Source organism: Rhinatrema bivittatum, chromosome 3, assembly GCF_901001135.1.
Source record: "Rhinatrema bivittatum chromosome 3, aRhiBiv1.1, whole genome shotgun sequence".
In the NCBI taxonomy this organism is placed as follows: Eukaryota; Metazoa; Chordata; class Amphibia; order Gymnophiona; family Rhinatrematidae; genus Rhinatrema; species Rhinatrema bivittatum.
In genome coordinates, this window is record NC_042617.1 from 377,994,344 (window position 1) to 378,009,147 (window position 14,804).

Here is a 14,804-nt window from a genome sequence, read left to right on the forward strand (position 1 = left end):
AATCTGGAAGAGGGAGGAGACCAGAGGGACCAGGATTTTCTGCAAAGGGAGCTGCTGCAAGGTCTTTGATACACCACTGGTTTGGAAGGGGTGATCCAGGAGGCCAGGATCTTCTGAGATGGGGAACCATGGAGGGTCTTTGTTATAGCACAGAGATGGTAGGGAGTGTGACACTGGCTAGACACCATTTTGACACCATTTTGCTGTGTGTGTGACACTGGGTGAGGGGTTACTTTGAGATTGGGGCTTTGGTGGGGTGAGAAGGAGGATAGTGTCAGTTGAAGTCCTTGGGCATTAGCACAAAGGCAGTATATATAGTGCCTGATTGGCAGCAACAATCCATCTACAGGCTGAGAAAACATCATTTTCTGATCTTTTACAACCCAGCAGAGCTTTGAGACCCTATAAACAACAAGTATCTTGTCTACCAACTCTACCAAGTCCACATCATTCACTTCTCACTGGAGTCTATTTATTAGAGGACCACAGACCAGAGATGAAATGGTTGGAAATTGATATCCATTATATGAGTCGAAGAAGCTGCCTACTGCACACCATAATTGAAGAGCCAGCAGAGCATAAAAGTGCCTAATGTCACTTATTTGCTGAAGGACTGTGTCTTTTGTGCCTTCTCACTGTCTGCATCTGGCAGGTTGCACGTGCCACTTTTGTGCATTGGACTAGGCATGCTTTCCTTATATTGTGTAAGAGAATGATAGTCATGTAATTTTGCTTACTGTTGGCCTTTGCTCTGTATTTAACATTTTGACACCATTTTGCTGTATGTGTCATCAATACAGGTTATATGTTTTTGGAAACTATTTTATGTTTAACTTATTGAGTGGGTTTAGATGTTAGGAGAAGGATCCTTTCTCCCCCCTTCCTTTAGAGGTGATTGAGAGTGGATAAGAGAAGAGAAAGATGTGAAACTTGGGAAAGTACAAAGGATGGGCGTATCATGATTGATGACTCATAGGATGGCCCTGCAAGCCATCACACTTAACCCCGATGCCAGCAAACAGTCTCTGCGGCAGAGATACCACCAACCAGGTCACACCTGCAATGAGGATAACATCATCCCCAAATGTGTGCCAGCATCCTGACTCTTAAAGGAGCCATGGCAGGAAAGTCCCTTTGATGATATCACAGGGCCTGGCCTATATAAACCTACTTCAGATGCCCTTAAGACACCTCAGCAACAGGTTCCCTGGTGCTTCTTGTTCCAGTGCATGTTGCTTCATTCCTTGCCTTGTTCCTTGTCTTGTGCCTTGTTCCTAGTCACCTGCTTTGCTCTTTGTTCCTGGTTCCTTGCTTTGCCTTGCCTTGTCTTGCTGGTTTGTCCCTATCTTTCTTGTTGGTCCTTCTCCTGTTTCTTGTTTCCTCAGCTTGACTTCCTGGACTTCAACCTTGGCTCTGAGCTTGACTTCACTCCATCTGCTGCCTGCCCCAACCTCTGGCCTGATTCCAGATTCTGCTGTCTGCTGCCCATCTTGACCCCTGGCCTGGTTCTGCTGTCTGTTGCCTGCCCAGACCCACGCATTGCCTTGAACTCCTCTTGGGACTGCCCTAAGAACCCAGCTAAGACTTTCTGGCTGCCAGAATTCAAGGGCTCAATCTGTGGGAGAGGCGGCTGGTATAGGTGTAGCTCCAGATGGTCCCACCTCAGTGCTTCTCTGCCAACTGATGGTGTGGGCTTAGTGGGCCTCCCCTCTAGGCAGCCCCAACCAAACCTCAGTACCAAGGGTCCACAAGCCTATTAAAACTTACAGGGGGGTTACTTTCACCTTGCCATCTTTCTTTCCATTCTCCTTATGCATTCAGGATCCTGCCACCTGCTGCATGCTAGGCAGCAGTACTTCAAGGCCTAACCAACCTATTATTTACTCCATTCATCCTCACAACCCTATACTGACTTCATCTCCTTCTACTCCAGTTCTTGCCTTGACTCCTTCTTCCACCCCCACAAAATCTTGATGTTTCAGAAAAGGTCAATGTATGAAAGATACTAGCATAGGCATTAGAGGAGATGGGGACATTACAAGTGAGCTGTTTGTTGTTTTGGCCTCAAGGAGTGAATGTGATCACATCCGCCATTGCCAGAGGACACGTTCCTGGAGGAAAAGTCCATAACACATTATTAGCCAAGTAGACTAAAGAAAACTATTGCTATCCCATGAGTAACAGGAATTAGATCTACTTTATGGAATCTGCCAGGTATTTATGACCTGGATTGCCACTGTTGGAGATAGAATGCGGGACTCAATGGACCTTGGTCTGATCTAATCTTCTTATGTGAATATGTCAGTCTATGATGAATGTGGCCATAGCCATAAGTGCCACTATCCTAAGGGTGCCATAACACTGTGCCACTGTGTGGTCCCAGAAATTGCAGGGATGAGGAGAAGGCAAAGACATATGTAGGGGAGGAAGAAAAGCAAACAAGAGAAGAATTAGAAAATGAAAAGAGACTCTAGAAAGGAGTTTGTAAAAAAATGGAGAAGAGGAAGGCAATGAAGACAGAAAAATAACAGCACCAACACAATTGGAAAAAATAAAATCCTCAGACAGCAAAGGCAGAAAACATTTTAAGTTCAGTGACTGAAATATATCTGTTTTGGGAAAGTGCATCTATGATTTCTTTATATTTTGCACAGTACAGGAAGAAATGCATAACAGTTTCTCTTTCTCCAGTGTTGCACTACATGCAGAGTCAGCCTTCCTGGGGTTTCCAGTTCATTTTTTATTTTTTTTTTTGCATATTTCTGTATCTACTTTATGGTCCCTTTTTCTGTATTTGATAAGAGTCTGTGTTCTGCCTCTTTGACTGAGGTGAAGTATGTTGATTATATGCAGGGATCTGCAGTCTAGCTTGTTCTATTTTTCCAGTTGGAGATGTATGGTGTCTAGAGCTTGGCTTAATATTTTGAGTGCTGCCTTTTCATAGGTTGAGTTGATGCTGTTTGAGTCCTGAGAGCCAGTACTACTTTGTATGGCAGGTTTACTTTACATAGATTTGAGACATGCTTTCTTTGTATAGTTATGTGATAGTTTCAAAGTGGCTGGTAGTGAAGAATTTGTACTTCTGTTACTGAGTTGATACCAGAAATTATATATTATGTACATGTTCTTCACCTATGAAGGTATACTTGTATATTTCTGCTGTGGTAACATGTTTTATAGATCAATAAACAAAAGTTTAAAAAATTCATATTTGGGTGGTGTATCTGAATTCCATATTCATATAAATGAATGTATTTCTGTTATGTAACATTTGTGAAAATAAAGTTGTAGATGGGACAGAGGTATATTTTCTTTATTTTTAATTTAGGGTGGGGAACAGTTGTGGGTGCCCTTGAGTAATTCAGTTTGCTCAATCCCAGTGGGAAGGCAGCGCAGTGAATGTCTGTGCAGATTTGCCCTTGGCTCCACCTCTTCTACACTTGCTCACATGCCACCACCATACAGGCCTCTAGTTTCTCAGTTTTATTTATCATTAATATACAGTAATAATGTTGTATATAGGGAGAGGGCACATTTTTTCTCTTGGCTATAGGTGCCAAATTTGCCTGGCTAAGGCTCTGGTGTATGTTGCCCTGTTTGTACACTGTGTGGTCTAGGGAACAGTCCACTGTGTAGTACAGATGCTGAAGGGGAACCTCTGCCTTATTCACTACAAGCTGACTGTTTTACACAGTGGGGGGTGATGCTTACTAGGCAGAAGCTGGGAAATTAGTAGGAAACTGTAGGGGTGAGTATCTGAAGACAGCCACGCTCTAAAAAAACAATTTTCTGTGAAAATGGTGTTGCAAGTAGAATTTCCTCCCTATTGGGATAATAGTGAGCCGTCAAGTTAGTTGGCACTCAAGGGTGAAGTAATCTGGAGGCGAGAGAACTGTAGAAGGGGGTAGGGATTTGGGATAGAGAGAAGCTAAGAAGGGAAGAGTCTGGGGAGGGGTGGGGATGCTTCTTTCCAGGGATACCCTGTTTTTTTTCTCATTCTTTCTCTCTTACCTTTATCATTCTCTCTTCTGTCTTGGAGTTGGTTTGCAACTTTTCTGTTGACTGCTTTTTATTTCTGTGTGATAATCCCTCTGTTCTAGGGATGTGCTGCCATTTGTTTCATTTTATTCAGCACATGCAACTTTTTTTGGCATGCACTAAACTTGATTTAGTGCACATTAAATCATGGTAATGCACACCAAATGGATTTTAATGTGCATTTAAAAAAATATAAGTGCGCACTAAAACAAAATGAATTAAAATAAAATAAAACGGTGACATAAAAATTACAAAAACAAAACAAATGAAATGTTTTCAGCTGGTCTGTTCTGGTTGTCGGGCACGTAGACCCTGTCCACAGGTGGACACAGAGGGAATGAAAGCAAGAGAGACTTGAATGGAAGGCAAAGAGAGAATGGGGAAGGAGAGCAAGACTGCACCAAAAGATAAAACAAGCAGAGTGTGCAACGGTCTAGATAGACTCGGTTCAACCCCCTCATGCATTCTTTCTGAAAAGCAGCAGCTTTGCCCCCTTTCATGTGCTCCCCCCACCCAATCGCCAGCTTTGAAAAGTGAAAATAAATATGATGTCCTGCCAAGGACCTATCTATGTGCAAAGAGGCTGATGCGGTAATTAATGTGTTAAGAAATTCTGCGCTAGCGCACTTTTTTAATGTTCAGATTATTTTTTTAACTCCTGATGCAATAAGCTAATTAAATGAAAATGCATTGGGAGTTTAAAAAAAACATGTTTAAGTGTAAAATATGCATTTGGCACAGCTGTTACCCTCTGCCAGACTTATCCAAGGAAATTGTTTAACTTTTTTAAATCCCTTTTTTAGTGGTTTTAAGTGCCAGTGCAGTAGTGCACTGACCCGGACTCTGACCCGGAGTTCAGTTTCCAGCTCTAATAAAAAGATGCACTGGACTGATGCACTCTCTCTGCATCAAGGAGTACTGCGTAATGCCCTCATTTGTATGGGATTTCCATACAATGCGCATTTTCTGAATGCAAATCTTCTTGCTGCATCAGTAGCAAGTTTTGTGCACATAAAATGCATGTTGAAGTGCAGGCAGAAAGGTGCATTTGGCTGAATGCACCTTTCTGCATAGCCTGAAAATTTGGTGCAGCTAGGTTTTGTTGCTCCAAAGTTATTAAGGGGGGGGGGGGGGGGAACCACACATATAAAAACAGGAATCTCAAAACTCAGAGAGCATCTGATAAGCCTTTCTGCTCTACTCAGCCAAACCTAACAAAAAAAAAAAAAAAGCAAAAGAAATGATATAAAATTAGGAAGTAATGAAAGGAAAATATAGAAACATAGAAATGACGGCAGAAGAAGACCAAATGGCCCATCCAGTCTGCCCAGCAAGCTTTCATACTTATTTTTCTCATACGTATCTGTTACTCTGACTGCTGAGGTCAGGGCCCTTATTGGTAACTTTTTGGTTCTAATTTCTTTCCACCCCCGCCATTGATATAGAGAGCAGTGCTGGAGCTGCATCAATGTGAAGTATCAAGCCTAAATGGTTAGGGGTAGTAACCACCACAATAAACAAGCTACTCCCACACCTTTTTGTTTACCCAGCCTGTGCAATTTAGTCCTTGTTGGTTGTTTGAATATAAATCCTCTTTTCCTCATTCCCTCCTGCTGTTGAAGCAGTGAGCTGTGCTGTATATGTAGTCAAAGTGAAGTATCAGGCTTGATTGGTTCAGGGTAGTAACCGCCGCAACAAGCAAGCTACTCCCATGTTTATTTGCATTTTCCAGCCTGTGCGATTTAGTCCTTGTTGGTTGTTTGAATATAAATCCTCTTTTCTTCATTCCCCTTCCATTGAAGCAGAGAGCTGCTTGGATATGCAATGAAAGTGAAGCATCAGGCTAATTTGATTTGGGGTGGTAATCGCCGCAACAAGCAAGCTACTACCACGCTTATTTGTGAATGCAGATCTTTTTTCTCTTGCCATTGAAGCATAGAGCAATGTTGGAGTCACATTAACCGTCTGTATGTTTATTGAATAAGGGTAGTAGCCATCATTCCCGCAAGCCACCCCCATGTCTCTTCTCTTCATTTCATTCCATTCACATCCTCAAGACTATGGATCCACAGCGTTTATCCCATGCCGTTTTGAAATCCTTCACAGATTTGGTCCTTACCACTTCCTCCAGAAGGGCATTCCAGGCATCCACAACCCTTTCCGTGAAGAAATACTTCCTGACATTGATTCTGAGTCTTCCTCCCTGGAGTTTTAAGTCATGACCCCTGGTTCTGCTGATTTTTTTCCAATGGAAAATGTTTGCTGTTGACTTTCGATCATTAAAACCTTTCAAGTATCTGAAAGTCTGTATCATATCACCCCTGTTCCTCCTTTCCCCCAGGGTATACATATTTAGATTCTTCAATCTCTCCTCATAAGTCATTCGATGAAGACCCTCCACCTTTTTGGTCTCCCTTCTCTGGACCGCCTCCATCCTGTCTCTGTCCCTTCTGAGATACGGTCTCCAGAACTGAACACAGTACTCCAGGTGAGGCTTCACCAAGGACCTGTACAAGGGGATAATCACTTCCCTTTTCTTAGTCGTTATTCCTCTCTCTACGCAGCCCAGCATTCTTCTGGCTTTAGCTATTGCCTTGTCGCATTGTTTCGCTGACTTCAGATCATTAGACACTATCACCACAAGGTCTCTCTCCTGCTTCTTGCACATCAGCCCTTCACCCCCCATCGAATACATTTCTTTCGGATTTCCACACCCCATATGCATGACTCTGCATGAAGAAATGCTAAAATATTGGATAGTGAAAAAGATAAAAAAGGGAACAAAGACAAGGAAAGGATAGAATGAAAGAATGAAATAAATTGGACAAAAGACAGAATTTAGAAAAATTATTTTTTTCTGAAAAATTTACATTCACAAGTTTTATAGGATTTTGGGCTACATAACTTTAGAAAATGTGCTTTCCTCACCACAGTAAAAGGGTTTTTTTTGGGGCTATATTTAAATTTGCTTTTTCATGCAGACGATTCCTCTGAATCCTAAGGAACTGCCATACTTATACTTTCTCAATCAATAAACCCTCTCTACATGGCATAAGTGACTGGTGATCAGGTGAAAGGCTGGCACCATTTTGGAGTTCACCACAGGTGGGCAGGAGCAATTAGGAGATTTCTCTTTACCCATTTGGACCCTGGTGATGTGGTAAGTTAAGATGGAGAGAGATGGGGATGCAGGGGAAGCCTGGGGGGGGGGGGGGACTTTTTAATAAGTTAAAAATGGAATGGAGGGAGCATTAGGCTGATGGTCAGCTTTGAATGCACACTGCCAATAGCACACACTTGAAAAACAGCATGCACTGAAAACAAAAAATGAAAAAAATAGAAACCGGACCCTCTTCCCCAACAAAATTAAAAAAAGAAAATGAAAAAAAAATTCCCTACAGACTTCAGAAGAGTCATCTAAGGGTGCTCAGGAAAGTGCTTGGATGTTTTTTTTCTGGCATGTTTAAACAGCTTGGAATTATCTGTATCTCCACTTATACTACCACCTAAAACAATTAAGTACTGAACAACTACAGCATTGTCCAAGTGTGGATCAATATCAATATGAAATCAATGGAAATGGAGAGGATTGATTTTGCACAATAATTTCAGATGACAATGTGCGTTTCTTTACAGATTCTGAGGTGCTCACTGAAAGATTTTCTTATGGAGAGATTATCTTTCAAATGAAGAGTTAACCTCTCATTTCATCAGAATGCCAAATAATTAAGAGGGTAATATTCAAAGGCATTTTCACAAGTAATGGCCTGTTGTAAAATTGCCTGTCTGCTATGCAGGTACGTTTATTTGAACTGAGTGGGGGCATTGCCAGGGATGGGGTTGGGGAGGAGTTTGTACTGATTGTGGAGGAGTTTGACCTGACCCTCTTTCAACTGAACAAAAAATCTGAACATCGTCTGTGAACATATGATATTGCAGCCCTACTGGTTTAAAACATCACAGAGTGAGGTCATATACAGATTAAAGAAGAGTGGTGATAAAATTGCACCTTGTGGAATCCCACAAGTCAGTTTATATGGTTGAGATTTAAACTGTCCTAATGCTATTAGGTGGATTTGTTCTGAAAGGGGAGAGATTAATCAAGTAAGCTCTTGTCCATGGATCATGACTGCTCTCAAAAAGTTCACAATGGGCACATGGTCAACTGAATCAAAAGTAGCTGAAAGATCAAAAAAACCTATCACCATATCATACCCTTCATGCAATACTTTAGGTAGTTCATCCAACAAATACTCCAACAAGGTACTATAATATGCATGGAAACCAGATTGGATGGGCAAGCAATATGTGCTACCAGTTTACAAACAAGGGGCTCTTGTATGTCAAAGAGTAGCATACCTTCTGAAGGCATAAACATTTGTATTTCCCAGATAGTACTATGTCTTCAGATAAGGTACTAATCAGAGCATGTGATAGATATGCTGATGCCTGCGGCAGAAATGTGGGAGAAGGGCACAATCCAGGTCTTCTCTGCCCCCCTTCAATAAAATGTTCTATCGTGTTGCTGCACTGCAGCCATTACCTTCCATCCCAGGTTCTCTCCATCCTCTTCTCTCTTCCTATGAATCCTTTCTCCAACCTCCAGTGGTACTTCCCAGATCTTTTGCCTTTTTTCAGTTCTCTCCCTTCTATCCTCATTTGGATGGTCTGGGTAAACTGAAATAGAACAATCCAGAAAGAGTTTGCTTGCTGCTTGGAGCTCAGACCTATGATCCCATCCCAGACAACCCAGATTGGATTTCAGGGAATACAAAGGGGATTGCTGGAAACACATTTTTCCAGGAAACTTGAGAGCTGAGAGCCTTGCTGTGGATCCTTGATGAAGGAGAACTGTAACCAGGTTGAAGCTCTTAAAGTGTTTTCAGTGTCTGTAAAATAAATTGGAATATTCTGACTTGGACCAAACTGATTGTGAACTACTGTGAATTACTTGACCCGCTTTGATGTTCTTGGACTTAAGCATTGAGAAATATCAGTGTTCCATACCTAAAGAAAGCCTATGTGCTTAGTTAACAAGGAGAACACATTCATCCTTTTCTAACCCTCTTGCTGGAGGACATGGCCAAGGCAATTAGCACAGCAGTGTTTAAAAGAGTTAGGGACAAGTTCTTGGAGGAAAAGTCGACAAATAGTTATCAGCCAAGTAGACCTGAGAAAGCCAAGGCTTCTCCTTGGGAGTAAGTAATAAGCCATAGGTCTACTATTTGGTCTCTACTGGGTACTTGTGATCCAAACTGGTCCTGTTAGAGACAGGATGCTTGGCTCAATAAACCTTGATCTGACCTAGCATGTAATATCTTATGTTCTATATGGGAATTAACTTGAGTTGAGCCTAAAAGGATTTGTATTCAAGTTTCCTTTTGCTCACTACCTTACATGCATTTACATTTTTGAAATTTTCATTAGGTTCAAAATGTCTCTAAATTTAACTATAAAACCGCTAAACCCTCTGGACCAGAGGCATAGCCAGAAATGAAGTTTTTGGAGTCCCAAGGTTAACATAGGTGATCTCTGTGGACAGTGATCCTACACCTCATGTCAGTTTATATGGGTCTTTGATAGTGGCTACAAAACCCTTTTAATTTCTAGCAAAACTCTTTATCTCTCCTGTCTCTTCATTGTCTCTCGGGCATATCTCTGCTATTTCTCACTCCCCCCGTGTAGTTAAGGCACTATTTTATGCAAGTATTAATCTCTCAGATGATATTGAAAAATTATGAAAATAGGTTTCCACTTAGCCTAGGCATTCCTGAACTTTGAAGGGGCTGAAATGAAGGTATTTAGCTTTTACATGTGTGGTATTTCCCATTCAAGTTAGCCTTCTTAAAAGTGCAAGGGATCATGGAATATCAGTGATTCCAGGCCCTCTTAACTGCTGCACCTTTGAGGAGATTACTCAGAAGGGACATTATCCTGCTGCTAGGGGAAGGGACCTTTTTTTTTTTTTTTGCGTAATCCCCACTTCTGTGTGGAAACTTATTTGATTTATGTTCTGCTTTTTGGCACTCCAAAGTGGATTACAATTAAATACTGTAGGTATTGCCCTATCCCCAGAGGGATAGGGAAATACCTTTGTTAAAAGAGAAGGGACATAGGCCCCTGAGGCCAGGAAGTGGCTATGACTCTGCTCTGGACACTGAGGGTTGCCAATTGGCTCTAGATTTTCAGGACAGATTGATCCAGTCAAGATTTACCTCATTGCCTGCATACACTTCTCAAAGAAATCAGTAATAATAATTTAAAAGCTTGTGCAGGCAGTATAGTAAAACCAGGACTGGATTAACATGTTCTGAAAATCTGGAGTCAGTTAGCAACCCTACTGAGCACATTTGTTAGGTGGGAAAGTGGATGGATTTGAGCAATGCCTTTCCCAAAACTCTGCTCAGGGCTATCCCTTCTGTGTTTCCTTTTGTACAACTTTATGGTCATTGGTTTTATTCATGTTGCCAGAGTTGTGGACTCTTGTGTTGGAGTGAGATTGATGCCATCTACTGGATAGGCCCAGTAGGTCCTCACTGCCAACAGAGACTTGACTGGAGCTTCACCTTTACCTTGCGGATTGAGCCTTTGGGTTCACCAGGGCTTAGGTGAATGTCTTTGGTGAGGGTGAAGAGAGGCTCCATAGTCAGGCTGTGGTCAAGGCAGCGGCAGACAAGGAGAATCAGATCACAGGCTTTTGTCAATACCATGGGTGAAACACAATGGGCTTGATTTTCAAAAGCATTTACATGTGAAAAACTGGGGTTTGCACATGTAAATGCACTTTACATGTATAAGTGAACTTTTGAAAATTGCTACAATATATGCCATTGAATACTTCATAGGATTTACGTATGTAAGTGCACTTTACATGTATAAATGGCTTTCAAAAATTGCTCCAATAATATGTTACATTTACATGTGTAAATCCTTTGAAAATTCACCTGAATGTATTTGACAAGTCAGATAAAACAGGGGAAGAAGGGTGGGAAAAAAATCAGGAATGGAAATTTGCAAGGGGAGGAGAGTGCATGCCTTATATAAAAAGTGAACGCTCACCCCTTCCTCCCGGTCTTCATGGGAATTCAACCAGCCAGGGTGCATTTCTGACCCCTGTTTAGTTTGAAATTCTCATGAGGATTCAGCGTGCAAGGAAATAAATGAAGGAGAAGGAGGAAAGGGTTGAAGTATTAGGGAGCAATTATAACTTCAAGGCAAACTGGGAGTGGGATGAAGAGAGAAAGGAGTTAATTTAAATAATGCACTCTAGGCATTCAAAGCCAGGCAACTAACTCAACCTAAAGAAACCAACTGGAGTCATGATGGGTTGTGGTGAAGCCAATGCTCGTCACCATGCTAATGATGGCATGCTGGGACTTTGTCCATATGCCTTCTACATATAGAAGGGGAAGCTTACTGTGATAGAAGACTTCATTGTCAATGAAGATAAAATGATTGAAGACTTGATACAAGGTGAAACCTATAAAACACCTAAACTTCTTGCAGCTGAGAGAGCTTAACCATATTGTAATTAAGGAAAAGTTGCTGAAAATGGTATTAAAACATATCTTGGTGCCAGCAACAAGATGAAGCCTATAATTGTGTTTTCAGTTCCAGTTATAACACATTAGTTTGATATTATCCAATAGTCTAAAGTGGCCTAGAGACCATTGTGTGGAGCATCAGAGTTTTAATGACAAACTATCATTTGTGGTACGTAAAAGCTGTAATTGAAAGGATCAGATTTTCACATGAAGAGGGAGCATGAGGCTTAATTAACATCAACAACCTTCATTATCTCAGACTGAAGGATTATTTTATAGCAAGTCAGACAGCTGTCTCTATAAAGCGTTAGCTAAATCTGACCCCGGATTTATGCCATTGAATCTTGTAAATACAGAGTACAACCCATCAATTAATTCACAGGCGAGTGAACAGCTAGTGCAGACATGGAAGCAATAAAAGACCTGCATGGTAAACATCTACATCAGTTCAATCAAAATTATGAAGCAAGACATGCTGTGTGGAGACACTGAAGATTTAGTTGTAGAATCCAATTAAGGTGATTGACACTAAAACTATTGCAAATTTATCATGGAAGACAACTTACCCCGAAGAGAGGTGCTGATGATGCATTATGGGATCTGAGGGGAACTATCAACTGACTTATAATGGCCACTGTTGCAGAATGCTGGGCTTGATGGACCATTGGTCTAACTCAGTATGGCACGTATGTTCTCTTGGATAATGAAATTACAGAACTCATCATTGGACGATGAGGTTCTCTGACTGGTATGGATTATACTAACAGGCACTGCCTTGGAAAACAAATGCTGTAGGATGTATTAGGAAAGATTTATAATAACAGACCAACAAATCTTGGCCAACAGATTGGATATTTTGCTATTTTATTAACTTAATAAAACAATAGAATTGATTAATAGTGGACCATTAAGCAGCAATATCTAAGGAATGTATGCAGAAAATATTAATATGTGGCAGTGTTAAAATAATTGAAGCAAATTGGGAAAATCAAGTCCATCAACATCAAACTAATAGTCATTTCAGTGACTGGACTACATTTGGAGATTTATCATTCACCAAAATTATTACAAAAATGCAGTATTGCTGGATACCTGCCATGCAACTAGAAGATCTTAAGTCCAGTAATAGACAAATGTGGAACACTTGGATTATGCCCATATGTTCTTAATTTGTTCAAGCCAGAGTTGACCTGAGAAGTAAGATGATACCTTTCAAAGACATTTACATTGGTGATAAATACATAAATACAGTGGATTCGTTAAACTAGCTTTTTATTAGGGCTAAGAGAGATGGAGAATTCTGATAAATAGCTACTTTAATTTGTGTTATTTGTAATTGCATAAGAGGTTGGTTGGGTTTTAGGGTTTTGTAATTTTAGTGTATTATTATTATTTGATTTTAATTATTTATTTATTTGATTTTATTTATTTTAGTTTTTTCTATACCGGCATTCGTGAGGGTATCACATCATGCCGGTTTACAATAAACAGTGGAGTGATAAAAGAAACAATGAACGAAATAAATAATAGGTGCTAAACATAAAATAGTTACAGTTACAATAAAACAGGGATGAGTACAACTGGGAGCAAGAGGAAAAATGAAAGGGACTTTAACATAGTATATTAACCGAAGTATGACGGGGTACATTACAAGAATTATGTGATTTACAATGATTTGTTCATTTGAAATAATTACAGTTTTTTATATAAGGGTAGTGATCAGAAGTGATCACTACCCAGCATTAAAAGTGGAACGATTATGTCTGTACACCCCTTGATGTATTTAAAGGAAAGGCAGATAATCAAATACTGATAGATAAATAGCCTGGGTAAAGAGTGATTTACCTGGGTAACTTGGTTATCTGAAAACTACCATCATTCAATCCAGCCAAGGATACGTGTGAAGCAGGGTTGGCGCAAGGGTATTAAGTGCCGTAGGCGAACCTTAGAACCTTGTGCCCTTCTCTCCCGACCTCAACATTGTCCACACCCCACACACAATGAAAAATTATTCATTTTACAATAACAGATTTTACATGAAAATTACATTCAAAGTTCAGTTTTCTGAGTTAAAATATCACATCAAGTAAATTATATTTGCAGGCACTGTTATGTGCCAACCAGAAAACCCTACAAAAAAAAAAGAAAAGAAATAATATTAGGGATATTGTTGGGTGTGGGTCTAGCACTCAGAAAGCCATAGTAGACTGAATTAGAATTACAATAAAGTACACCTCCCATATCCAAACAGCACTAAGTGCCAGTACTTAAACAGTAACAACTTTACCTATGAAAGACAAGGCAATACTACAAATATTACAGCAGGATCTTAAACACCAATACACCTCCTATTAGGAAAACAGAACAAGCCAAGCTGCTATAGATCGATACACAGAAACTACACACTACCAGAATACCTCACCTCTGTCACACATGCAGTACATAAAGACCCTCATCAAATACAGAATAAAAAGAACATAAAGTGTAAAAAGAAATGTGAAATCATAAACTGAACTGGAAACTTAGACAAGCCAGACTCTTTATGCAATGCAACAAGGGAAGAACAGAAACATTGCTATTCCACATAAGATATCAAACAATAAATTAAAGAAAAATAAAACATCAATAAGAGTAAAACCATACTAGTAAAAATAATGGGCTTGATATTCAAATCTGCCCGCATATATATAACTTAGCCAGATATGACTTATCCGACTAACAGGGTCATTTATCAAATAGCGTCATGGCATTTTCGCATGCATTAAGCACCTTTAACGCATGCGAAAACCCCTTAACGCATGCGATAGCACCATAACGTATGGTGCGATGCAAATCAGAAAAAGAGGAGTGGGATTCACTGTTTTGTGAAGCCCTATCACACAGCTTTAACACCGATTTTAGCTACACCTTTTTCAGTAGTGTTAAGCTGTGTGATAGGTTGTGTTAAGGCTTTATTGTGATGTGTTCTCAAATACTGGGTTTAGTAGTTTTGAAGCTCCTTGAGCACCAGAGCTCAGGCCCTGATAGCTAGGCTGATAGCTAGGCTGGATCTCGAGGACCTTAAAACCACTAAACATGGTCCCCCCAGTGGTTGTATGTAGGAAATACAGCAATTCTGGCACTTATCTCAAAGTGCAAAAAAGTTATTGCAATTTGCAGTAACTTAGTGCTTCGCATAGGTATTAGTGCAAATTGCGATAAACTGCCTATTACCATAAAACA

The 14,804-nt window shown here is 40.3% G+C and overlaps 1 long non-coding RNA gene across 2 annotated transcripts in view; it reads left to right on the forward strand.

Moving 5' to 3' along the window:
- The window catches only part of LOC115088799, a 59,448-nt gene extending 58,660 nt beyond the window's left edge, over positions 1–788 (forward strand). For both annotated transcript variants that reach the window (XR_003855891.1, XR_003855890.1), the window contains one exon: positions 388–788. This is a non-coding gene — a long non-coding RNA (uncharacterized LOC115088799). The remainder of the gene's footprint in view (positions 1–387) is intronic.
- Positions 789–14,804: the final 14,016 nt, after the last annotated feature.